This window comes from Pongo pygmaeus, chromosome 5 (genome assembly GCF_028885625.2).
Source record: "Pongo pygmaeus isolate AG05252 chromosome 5, NHGRI_mPonPyg2-v2.0_pri, whole genome shotgun sequence".
Taxonomy (NCBI): domain Eukaryota; kingdom Metazoa; phylum Chordata; class Mammalia; order Primates; family Hominidae; genus Pongo; species Pongo pygmaeus.
The window spans coordinates 125,642,941-125,666,992 of NC_072378.2; the positions used below are offsets into that span (position 1 = coordinate 125,642,941).

The window sequence follows — 24,052 nt, forward strand, 5'->3', positions numbered from 1 at the left end:
AATCCACCAAACCTCAAAAAAACAAGACAAAAACCACACAGTAGTAACATAGGAAAATGTTCCCATCTAAACAAAATAATTTACATAAGACAGCATTACCAGATAAAATACAAGACATTCAGTTAAATTTGACTGAAAATTGAGAATAAATTTTTAGTATAAGTGTATACCACACAAAGGACAGGCCCATCATGTCCATGTCCATACTAAATGTTTTGTTGTTTATCTCACATTCAAATTTTACTAGATGTCTCGCATTTATATTTATTAAATCTGGCAATCCTAACAAGACTTTTAAAAGCTGGGCTTTCTGTTCAGCAGCTTCTGCTTGAGATAAAATGAGGTTCTGGTATGTGGCTGGGCTTTTTTTGGTTGTTCAAATATTAAACAAAGAAATACTCCAAAATTGACAAAAGGGAAGAGGTTGAAACTTCCCCATAGTCTTATCATGAAAAATTATGTGGGAGAACAGTAGATCTTGTCATGCTGAACTTTTTGTATCCATAGATATTTGGTCTTAGAAAATTTGAAAAAAATAAAATAGTTGGCAATTCCATGAGAAGTTGCAGTTCCCATGTTTATTAGAAACAGTGCAAGCATTTTCTAAAGGTCATAAAAATTGTAATATTTGAAGGATTCTGGAGACAGTAGTGATAAGCTATGAAAGGATAAGAGTTTTTCAGGAAGTCCTTTGGTTTTAAAGCATTCAGTGCCAAGGATAAGGCCGCACAACAGTGGGCCCTGACTCTGTGGCAACTCTATCAGGACTACAATAGTCACATAGCACAAGCAGCCTGGCAGAGCCCCTGTGGCACACACACACTGATGTTCCCCACCATCTCAGAGCACCTGCTTGACATCTGTACCCTCCACTGCCACTTTAGGGTTTAACTATGTAGGAGATGAGAACAAGCCATCTCAAAATATGGCTTTTTGGCACGAGGATTATTTTGAGAAACTGCAGACATGAGAGACGCTCTGAAATCAGAGTACAGTTGTCCCACAGTATCTGTGGGAGATTGGTTCCAGGACCCCCATGGACACCAAAATCCATGGATACTCAAGTCCCTGATAAAAAAAAATGGCATAATATATGCATATAACCTATGCACATCCTCCCATATACTTTAAATCATCTCTAGATAGCTTATAATATCTAATATAATGTAAATGCTGTATAAACAACTACGTTGTTATACTGTATTGCATAGAGAATAATGAATAGAAAAAAGGCTGTACATGTCAGGTACAGATGCATGTTTTTTTCTCAAATATTTTCAAACCAGAGTTAGTTGAATCCACAGATGTGGAACCCAGGGGTAGGAAGGGCTGACTGGACAAGTTACTCTTTTATTCTTTTATAAGGGAAATTTATTTCTATAAAGGAAATCTCCATTTATAAAGATGCCTCCCTCTCTGTACCATGAAGCAGAGGATGACAAAAATTACTAGAGACTCATCAATGGAAAAGGCACTGACTTAAATCTACATAACACATCTTGCCCTTGCTTACTATGATCTGCTGGGCCTTCCCCCCACATCCTTCTTCCTTTGTTTCAGCAGGTGAGGCTATTAAAGCCTGATTTCAAAGCCACCTTTTAGTAATTTACTGATTTCTGAGGGTGTTTCCCATGTATATATGAGGCGTACATGCTAATAAACTTCTGGTTTTTTTCTCTCTTGTTACTCTGTCTTTTGTTACAGGGGTTCATCCTGATTAAGAACTATTCAGGGTAGAGAGAAAATTATTTTTCTTTCCTTACAATTATGAGAGGGAGTTATTCAGCAAATAAAATGACTAGGAAAAATGCAAAAAAGCTAAGAGGTGTGACTACCTCTGTTATTGAGTCCAGGGCTACTCGAAGTAGGATCTGCTGTCCAGTGCTGGTCTGTGAACTCTTTGTCACTGTTCAGCACCAAGAAAATTACAGAAATTGAGAGGGAACATTTAGAAACCTTTCATAATATCAAGTCTGTTGAATCTAGTAATGAAAAATATGGACATGCATTTTGTATGTCTTTTTTGTTATTGTTTGCTTCATTTTTCTAGTAATTTGTTTTTATTGTATTTGACAAAAGTATCAGTCATGAAAAGACTATGATACTGCAACAGATAAAACGCATGCTAATATTGATGCTCTTTAAAACAAAAGAGATAACTCTAATGATGGCTTAAATTGAATTGTTAAATTTATCAACCCAGGCTTTCAATCAGTAGTAATTACTGTGACAAGAAAAACTTTAGATAAATTAAATTTAAAAGAGGTTAACTGAGCAAAGAAGAATTCAAGAATCCAGCAGCTCCCCCCGCCCCCCACATCCCTGCCACCGACTCCTCGTGAACCAGAATAGATTCTGAGAAACTCTGCACTGCCACGGGTCAGAGAGGATTTATGGGCAGAAAAAGGAAAGTGATGTACAGAAAACAGAAGTGAAGTACAGAAACAGTTAGATTGTTGGATTGGTTACAGCTGAGCATTTGCCTTATTTGAATACAGTTTGAACAGTTGACTTCCTGTGATTGGCCAAAACTCAGTGATTGGTACAAGAGCAGGTTGCAGTCTGTTTACCAATCCAGTTAGGTTACAGTTCACTTTGTACGCAGAAACCATTAGCCTGAACTTAAAGCATGTAAGGAGGCAGCTAGCTGTAGGCTAAACTTAACATTACATACCAAGCACTTTACTGGATACTGCAGATACAGTGATGAATAAGACAGACATTGTCTGGGGTTCCTGCCTTCATAGAATATACTCCAGGGATGAATACAGATAATAAAGTCACAACAAAGTAGTAAAAAAAACAAGAATAGTGTGAAATACGAGGTGATTTGGGAGCACATTATAAGGGGTCCTAAGCTGGTCCAGGATTCTGAGAAACATTCCCAGAGGGAATTGCACAAGGGCTGTTGGATTTACTAGTCTGAAATTCCAAGAGGGAATCTGAACTGGAAATATAAATGTGAAAATGTTACAGGCAGCGAATCCGTATGGGTCTGGAGTAGCCTTAATTCTTGCCTCCTCAGAAGAAAGAATTTGACCGAGGGGCATAAGGCAGAGTGAGAGACTGAGGCAAGTTTTAAAGCAGGAATGAAAGTTTATTAAAAAGCTTTAGAACAGGAATGAAAGGAAGTAAAGTACATTTGGAAGAGGACCAAGCAGGTGACTTGAGAGATCAAGTGACCTGTGGCTTGGAGTTTTATTCACTGGTGCGCTTCTGGGGTCTTGCGTCTCTTCTCCCTGATTCTTCCCTTGGGGTGGGTTGTCTGCATGCACAGTGGCCTGCCAGCATTGGGAGGGGAGCATGGGCACGGTATGTTTACTAAAGTTGTACACGTGCTCACTTGAGGCATTTTCCCCTTACCCATCCAGTGCTCCTAGAGGAAGGTCATCATCCATTTTGCCCCTTAGTGCACATGCTTGAGCCCATTTGCCCAACTCCTGAGATCTCCTCAGGAAGCAGATCACCAGTTTCAGGTTTTCCACCTATTGGGAGAATGCCTTTTCCTGGCATCAGCTGCAACCAATTATTATTTTAGCGAGCCAGCTTAACAACCACCTGACCATCACCTGATGGTCTCCTGACATTCCTGGTCGAGGAAGGGCCCCTCCTGCCCTGCTCGTGCCTGACTTAAGCTGCCTACTTTAACAGAAATGTCATCTGGAGATGTTAACCTAGGGGTTACAAATGGATGAGATTGCCTAGGTAAAAAATATCAAGTGAAAGCAGGGAGACCTGGAACCTTAAATGTCTAATGGTGGAAGATGAACCTGAAAGGCAGATGAAGATAGAGAGCAAAAGTGGTGAGAGGAATTGGGGAGATTGTGCAATATCTAAAGTCAAACAAAGATGGTTTGGAAAAGCAGGCAGCGATAACAACATTAAAGATTGCCAAGAGGTCAAACAAGAACTGAAAGATGTGCATTGAGTTCACCAAAGTCAAAGTCATCGTTTTTGGTAAGAGAGGTTCTGGGATGTGGTGGTGGCAGCAGGGGAGTGTTTCAGAAGCCAAGTGTCAAGGAGAAGTACTATAAAGAATACAGTGATCATAAGCAACTCTTTCTAGCAACTCTTGCTGTGGAATGGAGGAAAATGTAGAACTGTATTTGAAGAAAAGTATGGGTAAAGGAATTGTTACATTTAAGATGAGACCCCAAATATAAATGTTCATTTGGGGGATGTTATAGAAAAGAGTTTAGAGATAATAAAGACAGCAGGAGATAATCATTAGCAGTTTCCAAGAAGACAGGAGGAGAGAGAATCCCTGCATGACGTAACACTCATCCTGTTTATAGTTACAAATGCCTGCTCTCCATCAGATCCTAATCTCTGTGAGGACAGGGGCTACATTTGTGTGATTCATCACTATCTGGTCAGCAACTAGGATAGTGCTGGAACATTGAGAAGCTCAGTGAATAACAGAAGAAAATCCAGGTGCCAGTAGATCCTGTCTTTGACACGTGGAGGGACACCTCCTCCTTGATGAGCCGACATGAAGGAGGACTCGGAAAAGAGAGAGAAATGTGAGGGGTTTTCCAGCTGATATCTTATTTTCTCTGTGAAATGAAAAAGGAAAAAATGATGAGGACTTGATAGAGCAAAAGGCTCGAAGAGAATGATGAAGTTTTGGCCCTGCTCTTACGAAACAAGATTTACAGATAGAGAACCACTGAGGAGGAATAAACGACCATCTGCGATGAAGTGCCAAGTTGTGTTAGGAGTTCATACACGGAGCACACTTCTTGGGGTCAGAACTGCAAGGAAGTCATGAAGACAAAAGTACTTCCAGTTTACCCTGAGGGATGAGTGTAGGCGCAAAAGCAGAAACAGGGTTATAGGATTTGGGGAGCAGCTCAGGCAGAGGTGCAAGGATAGAACTTGGCCTGTTGGAGTCTACAGAAAGAGCAGCCCAATGGAGCCCAAACTCCACTTAGTTATTGAAATCAGGGAATGGGGGAGGATGGGAGGGAAAAGCAAGAGTATTCTTGGCCATTTCAAAAAATGCCCATTGTACCATGTTGCCTTAATGAAAGTCTCCCAGCTTCTTGCTGAATTCTGTTTTAGGTTCATGTCATTTTTCTTTTCTCTTCTCTGTCATCCATCACTTTCCTAGAAACTCTCCCTCCTTTATTGAGGACTTTGGCTCAGGTTATCACCAGGAGGAATTTTCTCTGGTGACTTCTGGGCAAAAGATGTAAAGGTCTTTGGTGTCCTCATCTCCAGGGACTTTCACCCTCAGTTTATTTTCCCAGTCCATACCAATTGTTACACCTTAAGCCTTGCCAATTGCACTTTTAAATTTCAACATCCCACATGTTTAATGTCACCTTAATGCAACCAATTAACATAATTGAAATGAAAAAGAAAAATTTTCCCATACTACATAATCTAATTTAATGAATGCTTCAATTTGCCCTTGATATCATCTACTCCTTGTCCATATGCAACATCAATTTTTATATATTTGCAATATTAATAGAGTTCTGCAAGTTGTACCTTGTCATTAAGTATTGGGTAAGAGTTTTGTGTTTTTTTGTTTGTTTGTTTTTGTTTTTGAGACAGACTCTCTCTGTGTTACCCAGGCTGGAGTGCAGTGGTGTGATCTCGGCTCACTGCAACCTCTGCCTCTTGGGTTCAAACAATTGTCATGCCTCAGCCTCTCCAGCAGCTGGGATTACAGGCACATGCCACCATGCCCGGCTAATTTTTGCGTTTTAAACAAATATATATTTGAGATTTATTATTTTTATAAAATTATATACACCTCTCTGCAAATTAACAGCATATTAGGGGTATCTCTTCAGGTCAATAGATATAAACCTAAAGAATTTTTAAAAAGAGTTGCATACTATCTCATAGAGTAAATATATCACAATTGATTCACTATTCCCCTACTGACATGTATGTTATTTCTTTCTATTTTAGATTAGATAAAAATTACAATAAATACTCTTAATTATGTGTTTTTTCATATGGGTACTTTTATTTCCATAGATAAATTTCAGGAAGGAAGATTTTTACACTAAAATATTTATGTATTTTTAAGTTTAATAAATACCTCCAGATTACATATTTAAAAGATTATTATTCTCTCTGGCAACAAATTTTCTCCCACATCATTATCAGCCAATGGATACTCTAGTCCTTTGAATTATTTGCTTATTGGGTAGATAAAATTATATTTGTATCAATGAAATACACTCAGCTCCATGAAACAGATAATCCAACTAAAAGGAGATTAAGCATTGATGATCTATTATCTCACATAGTACAAGCCCAGAGGAAGTGTGGTTCCAGAGTGGGTCAGTAGCACAAAGAGGTTGTTAAGTAGGGCGGCAAAAACCATCTAAGTATGTACTCATCATCCTCAGGGTTTTGGCAATTCCTGTCCTCATGGCTACAATGGCTGGAGCTCTTCCAGGGACCTCATAAGTAAACATGTTCACTGAAGAAGAGGACTTCTTTCCTTTCATGTGTCTCCATATATTAGATGGAAAACATGTCTAGGAACCTCAACAGGAGACTTCCCCTAGGTTATCATTGGCTGGGGTTTAGTCACATGGCCATGACTAAACTAACGAGGGGGATTAGATCACCATGGTTGGCTTATACCAGTCATTCTTAAAGTGCCACTTCTAGACTAGCAGCGTTAGCATCACCTAGAAACTTGTTAAAACTGCAAATTCTCAAGCCTCACTCAAGACCAAGTGAGTGAGAAATGCCAGGAGGGAGCCCAGCAATTTGCGTCTCAAGAAACCCTCCAAGTGATTCCAATGTACACTAAAATTTGAGACCATTGGCTTAGCCAATCATGATTTGACCCCTAGGGCTGAGGAGGGAATCAACCTTGCTAATTACCTGAACAAAGAAAAGAGTACCTGAGAAAAATTGAATTTCTGCTAGAAAGGAAAAAAAAAAAAAGATTAGATGAGAAGTCTGACTGTTGAGTAAGCCCCACCAATGTCTTCCACATAACTCAGTGCTCTTTATCTTGGATTACTCTGACTAATCTCACGACATCCTTCATATCCACCTATTTCACTCTCATATGATTGGTACACAGCTACTCCCTATTTTATTGAAACTTCATTTCCCATGACCCTTCTTTTTCTCTATCAGTCCTCTCTTAATCAATTTGTTTTTAACTAGACTATACCCCATTGTACATCACTCAACTATTTTACTAGCACACCAAATCTCCAGATTATTCACTGTCTTCCATCAACATGCCTTAAATCTTACCTCAATCATGTAATTCACCTTTTCTGCAGCTACTGAGAACTGCCAAAGAGAACTGGTCAAATGTAAAGGATTAGAGGTATTATTATTATTTGTTTTAATATTCATCTGTTACGTCAAATACTTCTTAAAAATCTTCCTACCTTGGCTCTCTCTAATCTCCATTGATGAGTAATCCTTTTCCTCATTACTTCCATCTTAATTGCTGCCATACTACGCATCGTTTGAACCCGTGAGGCAGAGGTTGCAGTGAGCCGAGATCGCACCACTGCACTCCAGCCTGGGTGACAGAGAGAGAGTCTGTTTCAAAACAAACAAACAAACAAAAACAACAACAACAACGAAAAAAAAAACAAACCTTTTACCCAATACTTAATGACAAGGTATGACTTGCAGAACTCTATTTATATTGCAATTGCATACTGTTCTCTTACTTTCAGAATATAACCTTACTTACTATCTTATTGAGGAAATAGAGAAATCATTATTATGTGTCTCCAACATCCTTCAAGAAACTCATCTTTCCTGCCTCCAACCTTGCTCTGCTTTTTGTAGAACACACACCCATACACAAGTGCTACGTACATACAAAGACATCCTTATCCCATCCTATCCTTACTTTCTTTCTTCCTTTCTCTGTGAAGGATACTTTTTCTCCCACCTTCTTAGAGCTAATGCCTACATTTGTTTTTGATTCAGTGATTCCTGCCTATGTTAGTTTCTTATTGTTGCTATAACAAATTACCACAAATTGGGGGTCCTAAAACAATGCAAATTCATTCTCTAACCCTTCTGGAGGTAGAGGTCCAAAATCAGTTTGCCTTGGCTGAAGTCAAGGTGTTGGCAGGGCTAGCTCCTTCTGGGGGCTTCATTTTTAATTTTATTGTATAAGATTGTGATTACATTGGGCCAATCCAACTAATCCAGGAAAATCTCTTCATGGCAAAATCTTTAACTTAATCACACCTGCAAAGTCCCCTGTATCATGGAAGGTAGCATGTTCTCAGGTTCTGGGGACTAAGACATGGACATCTTCATACACTTCTGTCTACTACACTGTCTCTTCTAGATTTTTGCTCCATAGAGTCCCTTCTGTTCTGCATCCTCAATGTTCCCTTCTCTTCTGGATTCTTCTTTTTAGCCTGTAAACCTGCTTAAATTTCTCTCATCTTAAAAATTATTTTCTGGCTGGGCACGGTGGCTCATGCCTGTAATCCCAGCACTTTGGAAGGCCGAGGTGTGTGGATCGCCTGAGATTAGGAGTTCAGACCAGCCTGGCCAACATGGTGAAACCCTATCTCTACTAAAAATACAAAAATTAGCCGGGCTTGGCAGCATGCACCTGTAATCCCAGCTACTTGGGCAGCTGAGGCAGGAGAATCACTTGAGCCTAAGAGGTGGAGGTTGCAGTGAGCCGAGTTCACACCACTGTACTCCAGCTTGGGCAACAGAGCGAGACTTCATCTCAAAAAAAAAAAGAAAGAAAGAAAGAAAAAAAGAAAAGAAATTTCACTCCTCAGTTTTCTCATCTTTGGCCTTATTGCTCCCATGCCTTTCATAGCCAAACTCCTTAAATTTGGCTTCTTTAGCTCTTGTCTCCACTTCTTCATTGTCAAATTGCCCCACAATTCACTGAATGATTTCTCTACCTGCCATTCCACCAACAGTTATTTCTCAAATTGGTTACAAACATCTTTATTATTGTCATCTTCTAGTGACATTTTTCCAGTCCTTATGTGACATCTTTGCAGCATTTGACATTTTTCTGCCATTTTCTCATACCTTGGTGTCAGAATAGCAAATAGCATTTTCTTGATTTTTCCCCCATTACGTGATTCCAAAATATATACTGTGGACTGCTCCTTAACACTATGATCCAACGTTGGTGTTCTTTAGGTATCATCATCCACCCTCTTTCGTTTTACTATGATGATCTATTTGGATTATCTAGTTTATTTCCTAACTGTATCTATTGTCTAAGAAAAGATCTCCAAATTTTTGACTTCTGCTAAATGTCTATCCAACTGCCTGCTGGGAATCTCCACCAGTGTGACCTGCTGGCATCTTAAACCAAGCATATCTGAAACCAAAGCCAAAGCTGCCTTTCTCCTTCCTCTATTTCCTTGCTCAGTTATTGGTATCCCAGTCACCTAATTTGAGCTTAAATCATCCTGAAACCTTCACTCTTACCCCCTACATGTAACTGCCTCTATAGTGAATATAGTGAACTGCCTCTATAGTGGATATTTGCTTGCTCAATATCTATTCCAATCTCTTTCTACTGTGTCTTCTTGGACTCAAAAAAACCTGCAAACTAAACAATGACGTTTCCCAGATGCCTTTGAAGCTAGATCTGATTGTGATTTAGGTTCCACTAACCAGACATATTTATGTGAGGCTTGGTTCAGAACTGAGCTTACAAAGGAGAAAAGTAGGAAACAAGGCATCCACTTTGCTGGTGTACCTTACAATAGACAACTTGGTTGTTCCAGCAACTTCCCAATCGATCAATTGGTTTTTATGCTCACAACAAGAGAAGCTACTCCCTTGGCAGCCAAGTTCTGTTGTGTAACATTGGGAATTATTTCTAGAAATTCAGTCCAGGATCTGATTCTTTAGCCCTTCCAAACATTCTTTTAGCCATGTATACTTTTTAAAAAGAATTCTTTCTGCTTAATCAAGCCAGAATAGTAGATTTTGTTCTCTGCAACTGAACCTTAATATATTGAGCTGCAAAATTATATGGGTGTTTATTCCTAAAAATATGCTAAAATGGTTCATGTCTGTCCATTGCCTTAGTTCAGGCCCTTACTGTTTCTTGTCTGGGCAATTGCAATGACCTTCTAATTGCGAAAACTAATCACATCTCCTACGTGCATAAACCTTTTCAAATATACTTTATCCACAAGAGTTAAACCCCAGAGTCTTTATTATGGCAGGAAAATTCTTTATTTCCCATCTGTTTTACCTCACTTCCCACCAAGCTTCTATGCTCATCTCATGTTCCAACCATCAGGCTCCAAGCAGAGCTCTTCAGGTTGTGCCTGTGTGATTCCTCCTCTGTGTTCCACCTTGCAGTTACCTATGGTGCTTTCAAGGTCCAGCTTCAATATTTTCTTTTCTGCAAAACCTTCCTAACTCATCCTGACCAAGATGGACTTCCTCTATCTGTGCACTGCACTCTTGTTTATCTGCTTTTCTGTCTGTCTTCTTGAGCCTTCATTTAATCCAAAAACCATGCATAGTCATGCACTGTGTAATGTTTCAATCAATAACAGACTGCATATACTACAGTGGTGCCATAAGATTATAATATATTTTCACTGGACCTTTTCTATGTGTAGATACACAAATACTTACCGCTGTGTTTCAATTGCCTATAGTATTCGGTACACTCACATGAATCAATCTGTAGCCCAGGAGCAATAGGCTATTGCATACGGCCTAGGTGTGTAGTAGATCATACTGTCTAGGTTTGTGTAAACACATTCTATGGTGTTTGCACCATGACAAAATTGCCTAAGGATGTATTTCTCAGAATATATTCCTGTTGTTAAGTGGCACATGACTGTATGCACATCTCTGCATTCCTGTGCCCATTCAGGACATAATCCATATGGTACTTATGCCCTCAGTAAACATTTGAATGATATAAATATCACCCACAGAAAACAGAAGAAACAGGAGAGTGAAATTTAGTCTTCACTGTCAACAAATATTTAACAAATGTCTACTAAGTTAGATTTTAGGGATAGGGTGGTAAAAAAAAAAATCTTTCTTGGAACTTATAGTCTATGTGGGGAGAAAGTTAAAAACAAATAACAAAATATAAACAAAATAATGACAATTGGTAATAAGTGTCCTGGAAGAAACAAACAAGGGGCTAAAGAGCTGAAATCCTGAGATTTCTAAAGGAAATTTCAGCTCAGAAAAGACAAAATCAAGCCTGAATGCATCCAAAGGGAGAGCTCGGTAGGAATTAGATCCTTTACAAGATCCCTTGCTGAGTGAGTGCTCCCATCTTTGCTTTATTCTTCTACCCTTACGCTCACAGTTGTTGTAGAGTACATCCATTCTCCAGTACAACATCTCCTTTTTGTAAACCCCTATCCTCTCTTCAGAATCAAGTTCCCTCCCTGATTCCCCAAGCCTGAATTACCTAGTCTTACAATAATGCCTTTGGGGTTTCTGTAGGACACACCAGCATAGGAGCAAGCCACATGCCAACCCCTTTAGATCTCCATATCAGTGTGGGTCATACTAATGCTTCTTAACTTTCCAGAGGCTTAATGGATGTCTGTTGGATGGTTCTCTCACCTCCTCCCTCTCTCTTTCACACACATATATACACACACATGCACATTCACTTTCACATATACCAATGGTAAACATTAATTCCTAGATTTTAAACCCAAATAAAGGCACATCCTCCTCAAATGCCTATAATTTGCAAGTTTGTCTCACTCTCTCTCCATGGAGTTAATTCTTACCATTGCTACTGAGCCTCTTCTGTGTCCCCAGTGCTTCACGCTGGGGACACAGAAACAAAGACCAAAAGTCCCACTTTCACACACTGATTGCCCAGTGAGAATCTTATCCACCTCAAAAATATCTTTTGCATCTCTAGTCTTTTATCTCCATCTCCACTCCATTGAGTCTTCACTGCTTTTCTGGTACAGTTTTCTCTGGCTGCCTTGAGCTTGTGGCTGTCTCAGTTTTTCTAGCACTTGTTACAATAGACCTTATGTTATTATTAATGTCTGTTTCTCCACTAGAGTATAAGGTCTTTGAGGGGTGGGATCCAGGTTTGCTTCCCTGTACCGAATACAATGCTTCTCAAATCATAGATGCTCAATACATTTTTTTGAGTAAACATCTCTTAAGCCCAGAAAAGACTCTCCAAGTGACATTGAGTGATTTTCCAAACTCCCATTAAATATTAGAGGTAGGTATGAGCCATTTCTTTTGCTGTTGGGGAAACTGAAGTTCTAAGAAGAGAATTTGCATTTGTACAGTCTTTTTCCTTTCAAAGCTCTTTTGTGTGTAAAAGAAATTTTGTACAGTAAAGAATGATCTCTATATAAATGACTATCATTTATTACACTATCCCTGGGGAAGAGTCATGAAATAACTTGTATCGAATAACCCCACTTCACAGATGCAGACGCTGAGAGAAACAGAGCATTAGTGTTTGACCTAGGGCCAACCAACCACTCAAGGTTCAGCCACTCAGGACTCAGTTCTTTATATGCAAGCACTGTAAGAACTTGGTGAATTATCTTTACATTGATGATGGTTTTCTCTAGGCTTCCCACCTATGGCTAAAAGAGTACAAGGGGAGGAGTCAAAGTACCTGGGTTTGAAGCTTGACTCCACTACAACTAGGTCTGGGTTAGCTCCAAGTCCCAAAGTCATGATACTTGCTATGTCAGCTTCTTGGATCAAGTGAACTAATACATGCCTAAATCCTACAGTCTGTTTGAGCTGCGTGTGTGGTACCATTTCCACTTTTTTTTCTAGGCCTTATAGATCACTCATGGCAAATACTGTGTCTTCTCCTGGCTTTGCAACACCAAATTTGAATGGTTAATTTACTGCAAGACATTGTATGAGTTCTAAATCCATATTAAACTAATAAAGATATATAAATAAATACGCTAAAATAAATCCAAGACCAAAAAAAAACAAAAGAAAAAAAAAGAAAAACCAAAGAACAAAAGTGATTCATCTATTCCAAATCTCCTAATAGTAGAAAAAGAATCCCAGCATTTTGGTAGCCTCCTTTTTTAAAAAAATTACTCCAAATGTAAAATAAATATAGAGGTCTAAACACACAGCTAAAGAAATCCATTATAACAACTCAAATTCATTTGCACCAAAAATAACAAAAACTTTTGGCTTTCAGTTATATAGATCTATGTCTCGTTACTCATTCCTTAAAACAGGATCTGTAAATCAAGTTGCTGACATTTGAGTGGTAGCTGGAGTCCATTTTCAATTTCATTTCACTTCATGTAATTATGCTCAATTATGGTTTAATAAATTGATAATATCAAATTAATGCTTTCTTTGAGGTTTGAAAAATCCCAGACACCACAATGTTTAAGAAAGTCCCTTTAACCTACTGCATCATGTCTCACCCAGTCGCTGATACAGAGTCCTGCCCTAACTTGGAAACTCTGCTCCACAACTGTCTGCAGAGGAGACAGCACTGAGAGGAAGTGTTTAAGCTGAATACATCCAAGTAGATGTGGATAAAAACACAAGGAACTTTTCCTAAAAGTAAGGCACTCATCCGGCTTTCCTGTTTGCTAACATCATCATGCAAAATCCCGTGAGTTTTCAAAGGTTATGGACCAGCCACTGCTTCTTCGTGAGGCGGGGAGACCTGCACCAAGGCCACATCATCAAATTCAATGGCATGTCCCAAGGCAACGCCTGTCCTTTCAGGCTGAAAGCTTCATTTGTCTTCAGTTCTGCCGAGACCCCAGAGACAGAGCTGCTTTGACAGCCTCCCACTCTCTGAGGGGTCACCTGTCGCCTTGCCCAGGTCAAGGGAGGTCAGCTTCTCAACGGGAATTTTTTTAAAAAGGAGGCAGACACGGGTCTGTCCATAAAAGGACCTCTTTGAGGTTGGTGGTAAAAAAAAATGCAATGCATTTTGTGTTCCCAGTTAGACCCTCTGGAACGAGGCCGCCTGAGAACAGGCCTGTGAACAGTTCCTACTGGAGGACGGCCAACAGAGGCCACCCAGACGTTTTTCACAGGACCTCTAGCTGCCTCTGCTAACCCAGAGGCAGACGGAATTGGAGTCAGGGCGGCCACCTCCTGCCCCCGTCTCCCCACCCCCACCCCTGGGTGGCTGCTGAGCAGCACAGGAGTTTACTGAACCAGCTGCCTCCTGACAGGATAAAGCAATTTAGGGTCAAGGACAGGAAACCAGATTTGCACAGACAAGCACAATGAAAAGCTGCCATTCGCTGATGACCATATGGAGCCTTCACTCTTCTTTTCCTCCCTTCTCTTCCACTGAAAAGCAAGCCACACACGACCTCCCACACAACAACCCTCTCACTCAATATACCTGCTGGAAGAGAGTTCAGTCACATTTTGACACAAGTAGCAGGCCCATATGCAGTTCCTGTGAACATTTCTTCCGTCCCTTTTCCTCCTTTCCTTCCCTCTGGAGGCCTCGGGCACATCCAGTGGGTACCCTGTGCTGGGCTTGTGCAACGTGGAAAGGCAGGAACAAGGGCAGCTGTGGGCAGTGCTCAGCTGTGGGAAGGAGCCTTGTGAGGAGCCGCCTCCTCTTTTCTAGCAGAGAGAAAAGAGCTGCCTGTTCTCTAGCCTTCCTCCCCAGGAATCAAAGAGCCTCCCCGCACAGGGCACCCACCTCTGAACAGCCAGCCCACCTGACAGCTCACCTGAACTAAGTGTGCCTTCCCTCCCCTTCCTCCTGCCCCACTCCTCCGCCCACTGTGACAAACCTGAATGTGCTCTTGAATTTTATGCTTCGTTCTTTGGGCTTATGCTTTGCTTCAATCTCCACAAGACAAAAATGTTAATTTGCTTTTTTCCAAAGCCAGTTCAGATATCCCCTTCTGTGTGAAGCCTCTGGGTGCATTCAGATATTCTCTCCACTTACAATCTGTATGTAAAACTACTACTGATTTGTAATGAAGTCCTTTAGCTACCGCCGGGGAAGTGTGGATTTTAAGGCTCATCTCCAAGCACTGCAGCATGGATGCTTCATCACTGCTTCTAAACTGATGCCCCTTGTGAATAAACCCAGGCATTTTGGGGGATGGCTGGAGGACACTGAACCTAACAATCCCATGGGTTAGAGCTCATAATTTTGGCTTCATTTGAGCAGTACCCTAACAAGCCCTTTAGCTGACCAGCCCCAGCTCTTAGTTACCAACAGGCAGCACAGTCTAAGATGAACTGACTCATTATCATCTGGGAGTGCAGATTCCGGACCACGGCATCTAAAGACAAACCTATACAAAAAAACTCAGGAGGGAAACAAAAGAACTCCAGCATCATCCCCTTACATGGCTTTTTGTGGCACCAAGCTTTTATTAAATTCGGTGTGTGTTCTTGTGGAATCTGCACATGTCCTTATTGTCGCTTCTTTAAGCCTGAAGCAATCTTGCCTCTCTCAGCTGTCTTGTTCATCAGAGGCTGATGGCTGCTTGTTACTGTTTAGTTGCTGGTAGGATGCTATTTGAAGGAACCACATCTGAGGATGCTCATGCTGCTAAAGTATCTTCTTAGTTGAATAATGCAAGACAGCACATTTGGGGAGGTAGAAGGCACACAGTGGCAGTTCAGAAGGAAGACAAAGAGGAAACAGACCGCTGACTCTGGTGGGAACCCGGGTGGTATGTGGTGTCCCTCACATAGAGACACAGATCCTAGCAAATTACCACAATGCCAAACAGAGGGCCATGACAGACATAATGGAACCACGTCCCTCCTTTGTCCAACAATTAAGAGAAAAGTTACAGTATTTGCTTTTGCTGTTTTTAGCCAAGAGCATTAAAAGTATGTTTAGTTTCCCCCTTAAGATGCATTCTAAACATTTCTCAGGTGAAGAGTATGGAGGATATATGCTACCATGGAGCTGCAGCCACTGTCTCAAGCTGTTCATGTTTCCTTTTGGGACTTGTTTCCCATCATACTCCTACTTGCTAATTCCTCCAACTTGTCTTAGGCCACTGGGAAGTCTCTGAGTTGCTTACCTATTGTTTCTCCTTTTAAATTCCAATTCCTTCTCAGCACGCTCATCACCTGTACAGCAGGGCTCCATGAAGCTCTTCAGAGCTTGCTGATTCTGCTTCTGGGGGGTTGCTAAAGGAACGGATTATAGCTCTCCCACTTTGCTGTCCCTGGTCATTCATTTGGTCATATGCAGCTCCATGACATCACCAAGTGAGCGCATCACATGCCTGGTTTGTGCAAATTCCCTGACCAATTGCTTGTCATTGTTTTGATGGAAAAATAAGAAAAATTAAGGGTAAGGGCACACCTCAACTTTTCTGTACTGCAAAGGTCACAGATATTTTACAAAAACACACTGCAGACACCAAGTACTTCTTAGACTATTGAATAAGTTGTAAGAAACTCCTGAGCTTTTTTCCTAAGCCCCTCTCTGCTCTTCTCACTGAGATACCTCAGTTCTGAACTTGAGATCAGGCTGGATATTAGGAAGCTTCAAAGGCTATTTATACGAAACACATACAACTGCTTAGGTTCTGCTGTAGAAGACAATACTCTTTCAAACTTACAAGTAAAAATCCACAAAAAAAGCTTTTTATGAATGCAAGGATACTAATCTCTTATAATAATGAGAAATCATCTTTGGAAAACTTTAAGTTATGGCTTTGGCAAATAAAGCATATATATATACACACATACATATAGATGTATTAGACCTATAATATCCCCCGGCAATCCACAGGAAGTACAGTATGCATTAACAGATGAATGGATACAGAGATCCTCTCAAATGATTAAGATGGAAATGTATAATATATTTCTCAAAACAAAGCTTTGTGAAAAAAAAAAAAAAAACTCTGGGATGGCCTTCTCGATTCCCAAAAGGCTCAAGATGACTTTGGGATGTAGTAAAACCTAAAAGAAAGGAAACCAAATAAAATCTGCAGAATCATTACATGGTAGGAAGTCAATTTAAAACTGGGAATTTAAGAGCTGTGACCTCTGGCCATCCCAGATTCCATCCTTTGTCCTCAAGACCCCGAGTCTTGTCCCATGTAACAGTCTCTGAGGAGCCTTGGTGACACTAATTCATTTATGTATCCAATTTATTCAAGAAGTGTTTGCTTGGGCATTCATTATTTCAGTACATGGTGTTAAGTATTGTTGGACTTACAAAGAGTAATAATCACAGAGAAGATTCACTGAGTGACTACTAATCACTATAGTAAGTGTTTTAAATGCATTTCTCACTTTATTCCTCACAATCCCACACTATGAAGTAGGTATGATGGTTATTATTAGATTATTTCAACTTATAGGTGAGAAAACTGAGACTTAGATTGGCCAACTTACCAAAGACATAAATCTATTAAGGGGTTTTCCGGAATACAAGTCCAGATAATCTGAGTCCAGAGCTCATGTTTTAACCACTACTCAACACTAAACAAGGACATCACCAGCCCTGAGGTACTTATACTTTAGTGTAGGAGGGAAAGCACATCAACTTGTAGAGATACTACAAGGCAGTGTGCTGTAGAACAGGAGCTTAGGAGCTTGAATGTTTCCTGGAGCTGGGCTATATAAGGGTGAAATCACCCATGGCTGAGGTAACCATAGGTAGCTTGAGAGGGAGACAGAATTTGAGCTATACCTTGAAGGGTAGGTAGGATTTTATAATTGTATCATTATCTCAATTCAAACCTGAATAAAACAAAACAATTTGTAATTTTCCTACTCTTTCTCATGCCCTAGTCATGGAGTCATTTTTTAGTTCAATACTACCTTATATGAAGTCTTTTCCAAAGCATTTGAAAAGACTACTGAATTTATTTCCTCTTCTGTTCCTACAACTGCCAAATTGATTCAAAGCCTCGTGTCTTCATCCTTTCTGTGCTGCTATAACACAATACATAAAGAATACATAACAGAATTAATAAAGAAAATAAATTTTCTCACCGTTCTGGAGGCTGGGAAGTCCAAGACTGAGGGGCTGGCGTCTGGTGAGGGCCTTACTACAATGTTCTTAACAAATTAGAAACATTATAGTAAGGGATATAGGAATTCCCTGTCCCTGTCCACTTGAAGGAATTAAAGCATTTTATCAACAGAAAAGTGGAAACATCTTCATTTTAGATAGTTAATTTATGTTTTTCAACCACATTTTATTTGACTTTTGGACAACTGACATGCTGAAGCCAAGAATCATTTCAGCACTCTGGTCCCATGAGTTTGGAAGTGGAAGTTTGGGAATACATTTTTAAAGAATGTACTGTGTATAAATGCTGATCTAGCACATGATAATCATTTTCCATTATCAAGTAAATACCATCACTTTTTATTAATATTCTTTTGGTTGAATTAACACTAAACATTTCTACATTGAAATTAGTATTCTATTAAGTCAGGAGGGTGAAAAAATAATTGCAGAAGAAGTGAAAATAAAGCAACATGACATTTGCTGTGAAATTGTCACCAAGGAGTTTCCATAAAGAAATAATAGACAAAATGCAAATGTGGAAAAGGCAAATAAATGTTCTATAGCAGTGTTCTCCAACCTTTTTGGCACCCAGGACCAGTTTCACGGAAGAAATTTTTTTCCATGGATGGGGGAGGGGGGGATGGTTGGGGATTGATTCAAGTGCATTACATTTATCATTAGATTCTCAAAAGGCATGCACAACCTAGATCCCTCACATGCCCAGCTCACAATTATCATGTGCTAGATCAGCTCACAATAGGGTTCCCACTCCTATGAGAAACTAATGCTGCCACTGATCTGGCAGGAGGTGGAGCTCAGGCAATAATGCTTGCTCACCTCCTGCTGTGTGGCCCGGTTCCTAACAGTACTCTTCCGTGGCCCAGGGGTTGGGGACCCCTGTTTTATAGGGTTTTTTTCCCCTAAAAATGGCTTATGTAAGATTCTCCCGAAACTTAAAAAAGGCAGATAGAAATCATGATTATTGAAAAAGAAATTCTGAATTAGGAATTAGTAGTAGCATAACTCAACAAGGTCTAATCAACCATCTTTTTCATGAACACTAAGCACTGACTAGAGAGTTCAAGAATGAGAGATCCTCTGAGTCCTCGGGTCTTCCTGGCTCCTCCTATGCCCTGCTGACTCCTCCATAAGATGTCTATCTCTTTGCTTTCATCCTTTCTCTTGTTTCTCTCAGACCCTGGCCCTGCCCACCATCATACCGTCTCAACACACAATATGTTCACAAATGCCAAGTTCACCCAGTACCCCATTCCCAGGTAATTGGAATTTGGGTTTTCTAGCACTCCTCGTTCTTGTTGTTTCATACCCTTTTAGAGCTCCAGAAGTCACAGAATTCGGTCCAGACTCTGTTCCCCCCAAATGCCAATGACAGCAAAGGCTTCCAAGTTCCCAGGTCAGCTTCCCTGCCTCCCTAGGAAACCACCAAAGGCTCTGACTCCCCACCCTGGAGACTTATAGGGAGACACCCAATCCTTCACTCTCAATGCCTTGTTTTCATGAACTAGGAGCTCTCATTAGAAAGTGATGAAAAGTTCCAGGCTCCCTAGGGGATATGGTAATTTTGCTTCCCATCCTCACCTACTAGGGTTCTACCATCTCAATGTTCACTCTTTTTTGTTGTTGTTGCCCAGGCTGGAGTGCAGTGGTGCAATCTAGGCTCACTGCAGCCTCTGCCTGCCCAGTTCAAGTGATTCTCCTGCCTCAGCCTCCTGAGTAGCTGGGATTACAGGCACATGCCACCACGCCAGGCTAATTTTTGTATTTTTAGTAGAGATGGGGTTTCACTATGTTGGTAAGGCTGGTCTCAAACTCCTGGCCTTGTGACCCACTCACCTCGGCCTCCCAAAGGGTTGGGATTATGGGCATGAGCCACTGTGCCCAGCCTCAATGTTCACTCTTATACTGATAACTTTAGACCCCAGCCTGTATCCCAATACATGTGATATAGGCAACAGCTAGCTCAACTGAAGAAAAGATGAATTTACTGACAAAGAGTAGGCCATGACACCCAGTGGGGCCAAGAATGTGGAATTGGAACACAAAAAAGATGGTAAAAAATTAAGGGAATAAAGGCAAGAATACCTGACTTTGGCTTTAAACAACTCTAAGAATAGGCCAGTATAGAACAGTGCCCCTTTTGGGGTTAAGACAAAATAGTGAACGACTCAGTGAGAAGAGATTTGGGCTCCAGACAAGGGAAGTGTAGGAGACAGATAGGATATAATTATGATGTGATTTTAAAATTGTGGCAAATGCAAGGTCAACCTAGGATAATTTCCCAAAATGTCCCCAAACCACAGAAGACAATTCTGCAAGCAAGAGAGATACAATAATAAAATAACCACAATCAAGGGTGATGCTGCTTTGCTCTCAAAACCCAGAACACAGCAGAGTCTAAATAATAGAAGAGTGACTTAGAAGCTAGAGCTGTAGATCCCAGTATCGGGCTCTGGACAAGTGCTAGGCTGGCTGCATGGGCTCGCCTGGGCAACTTAAAAAAAAAATAGGGCTACCTGGGTTCAATCCCCAGAGATTCCCATTTAGGAGGTCTGGAGTGGTAATTAGGAATCTACATTTCTTAAAATGGCTCCTGACTGATTTAAATGTACAGCCAGAATTGTACTCTACTGGGCTAGAGGCCCACATACTGAGTTCAGTGACTAAAGTCCCCTGCTAGTTTGTTGACAGTCTCTTAAAATGTCCATAGGGTGAAACAAGGAGCAAAGGCTTGACAAGTAGGTGTATGAATGTAAGGATGCTTGTGGTTAGAGCAAGGACAGACTGTCTGAACAGGATTTCATTAAAGAAGAAATAAGCAGGCCTGGCATTAGCTGAAGAGTTGCAGGGAAAGTGTGAAACTTGCAAGAGAAAAGAAAAAAGACTCTCAGAAAAAACTGCTAAGAAAACTTTACACATTAGTGAAAGATAGAATGGCAACAAAGCTAGTGTCATTGAGCCAATGCCTTCCTCTCTTCATCACTGTTCTAGATCCTCAACCGAGTTGTCTGCAGTAATGTCTTCTCTACTTCCTCTGCTTTTAACCTCCTTTAATGACACTGCATTTCCTATTTTCAAAATGCACTCACCATTTTCAATCCTCATTCTCACTAGAAGGCAGAGTAATATTTTAAGAGTGCATTGTGGAGCCAGCCATCCCTGGGTTCAAATCCTGATGTAATTCCTTGCTAGTTGCCCTCATCTTGGGGAAACTACTTGAGCCTCAGTCTCGTCCTCTGTTGAGAGGTTTAAATTTACTGTGCTAGACATTTGATGAGTTGTCACTGCCATTCTTCTCCTTTACCCTTCTGCTGCATTAGTCACTGCACTTTTTTCTTGAAACAGTCTGTCTTTGTGGTCTCCTCAGCACTGCATTATCTACTCTTTTTATTTTTTTTATTATTATACTTTAAGTTCTAGGGTACATGTGCACAACGTGCAGGTTTGTTACATAGGTATAATGCCACGTTGGTTTGCTGCACCCATCAACTCATCATTTACATGAGGAATTTCTCTTAATGCTAGCCCTCCCTCAACCCCCAACCCCCAGACAGGCCCCAGTGTGTGATGTTCCCTGCCCTGTGTCCGTATGTTCTCATTGTTCAATTCCCAACTATAAGTGAGAACATGTGGTGTTTGTTGTTGTTGTTGTTGTTGTGTGTGTGTGCTTTTTTTTTTTTGAGATGGAGTCTCACTCTGTCACCCAGGCTGGAGTGCAGTGGTGCAATCTTGGCTCACTGCACCCTCTGCCTCCTGGGTTCAAGGAATTCTCTGCTTCAGGCTCCTGAGTAGCTGGGATTACAGGTGCCCCCCACCATGCCTGGCTAATTTTTTGTATTTTTAGTAGAGATGGGGTTTTACCATCTTGGCCAGGCTGGTCTTGAACTCCTTACCTCGTGATCCAGCCTCCCAAAGTGCTGAGGTTACAGGCGTGAGCCACCATGCCTGGCCTGCATTATCTACTATTAATCCTACTCCTATAGTGTTCTTTCTCAATATCTTCTCTTTTTATCTCCTTTCATCTAATTGTGTGTTTTCCCCAAGACAGCCAAAATATAACTTCTACTTGAAAGACTGTCCCATTTGCTCCTCTCTTCTAGGCAGAGTTAGGGACCCCTCCGTATTGATGGCAGTGGTGGCAATCTGGACCTATGAAGCCAGCAGGAACTGAGAACAAAAGGAAGCCCCACTCCCTTCCAAGTTGGAGTGGCAGGAGCCTCACCCTCCCAGACACAGCTGCAGCCACCCAGCCGAGGCTGCTGACCCAGGCACCTCTGCATTCTTGGGGGCCTGGGATGCCCCCTGCCCCGGCAGGCTCAAAAGTGCCTGCTCCCACTGCCTCATCGATCCCCACTCCTGGAGCCTGCTCTGATTTTGGAGCAAAGTTGTGGCTGAGCCTGGGCATTATCACAACCCAGTTGGGTGGGCACAAATTCAGGGCAATGCTGACATGCCATCCCCCGGCCACTTCAGCCCCTTCCAGACTTTGGGTGCTGATGAGCACTGGAAAGAGGCCAAGGGGGAGCTAAGGGTAGCTCAGCAACGGCCTGCAGGCACCCCTCACCATGAACAGCCTGAGCACCATGACACCATGGACATTATGGATGACAGGATAACAGAGCCAGGAGGCAGACAGGCTCCTGTGCAAAAAAGGGGTGGGTACCCAGTGGAACCCCACCTTCAGGCCAGGGATGGCCTGAGGCCCAGAGGCCAGGCTGCCAGTTCTGTGGAATGGAGTGAGAACTTGTGATATTTCCAGGCCTGCGCATGGCTGCCTATGGATCAGTCAGCACACACTTACTCCCCTCTGAAGCCTGTAAAAACCCTAGACTCAGCCAGACTCAGGCAGATGATGGGACAACCTCCCTGCAGAGAGAAGCTACCCACTGGGGATCTCCTCTCTGCTGAGAAATGGACACTTCATTGAGCCGACCTGCCTGCAGGGAGGAGCTACCCACTTTGTGTCTCTTCTGCGCTGTTTTGTCACTTAATAAAACACCTCTTCACCTTCCTCACCTTCCACTTGTCTGTGTACCTCATTCTTCCTGGACACAGGACAAGAACTCAGGACCTGCCAAATGGTGGGGTTGAAAGAGCTGTAACAAAAACAGGGCTGAAACATGCCCCTTGCTCGCCATGCTGCGGGTGATGAGAAGGATAGAAGAGAAAAATACAGCCCTTCGGGGAGGCCAGACTTAGGAGCTCCCCAGGCCAGGGAGGTTACACCCTCTTTGGGGCTTTGCAGTTCCTGCCATCTCCAACATTCTGGGTGCCACTGCATTCCATGGAGCCAATGTGGAAGCTGCTTTTTGTACACCTGGTGCAGCCACAGCCTCACAGGGAACTGGTGCCCAGGCTGGCACCTGGAGTTGCCTGTCCTGCCACATCTGGTGTGCCTGGCTGTGTGCAGTGGGCAGACTCCATGCTTACTCACTCACATACCCCTTGCCACTCCACATATGGCTCGCCCTTGACAGGCATGGGATCCAGGCCAGTAGCATGAGCCGAGCACAGCCTACCAGGCCGAGTGGGCAGAATGAGCCCAGTGGTCCCAAGCAAAACTCAGGCAAAGGCACCAGGGGCCACAGAGGTGTCTGGCAGAAAAAGCGACACCCTAAGGATCCTGTGACACTATGAGGTCCTCATTAGACCCTCCTCATCTGGACCCTGCACTGACTTTTGCATACTAATTATGGTGCAGTGTTATCTTCCTTTCCTGCCAGATGGTGAGTTTTCTGAGGTGGGTGGAGGGACAGACTTACTGTGCCTGGAGCACAGTTCTCTGTAAATATCCTTGGAAAGAGATGAAAGATGGAAAAATAATGAATGAAGTCCTCTGTTTCCAAAGTATGTATAGAGCATACTGGCTGACCAGTCTTGTTATCCCATCCCCTTGCCAGTGATTTGTTTGGGGATGGGAAAATATAAGTCAGTTTGAGCCAGTGAAACACCAGATGAGGTTTACTGAAACTTTATGGGAAATAGAACCAAGTTTCTCTTATTCCTGCTGAGTACAAATGGGAACATATTGGCCCCAGTTGCTACTGACTGGCAACTCATGACCTTAAGGAAAGCCAGCCTCATGATGTTGCCAAT

The 24,052-nt window shown here is 41.8% G+C and overlaps 2 long non-coding RNA genes across 3 annotated transcripts in view; one reads left to right on the forward strand and one right to left on the reverse strand.

Annotated features, from left to right (window-relative positions):
• Positions 1 to 14,481, reverse strand: part of LOC134739753 (uncharacterized) — a 76,631-nt gene extending 62,150 nt beyond the window's left edge. The window contains exons 1-2 of one of the 2 annotated variants that reach the window (XR_010126772.1): positions 14,324 to 14,481; positions 7,383 to 7,519 (exon numbers count right to left, since the gene is read on the reverse strand). This is a non-coding gene — a long non-coding RNA (uncharacterized LOC134739753). The remainder of the gene's footprint in view (positions 1 to 7,382; positions 7,520 to 14,323) is intronic. The other variant, XR_010126771.1, reaches the window with a different exon arrangement.
• The window catches only part of LOC129038902 (uncharacterized), a 31,970-nt gene extending 9,004 nt beyond the window's left edge, over positions 1 to 22,966 (forward strand). Inside the window, exon 4 of the long non-coding RNA XR_008503250.2 lies at positions 22,057 to 22,966. This is a non-coding gene — a long non-coding RNA (uncharacterized LOC129038902). The remainder of the gene's footprint in view (positions 1 to 22,056) is intronic.
• The last annotated feature ends 1,086 nt before the right edge of the window (positions 22,967 to 24,052 follow it).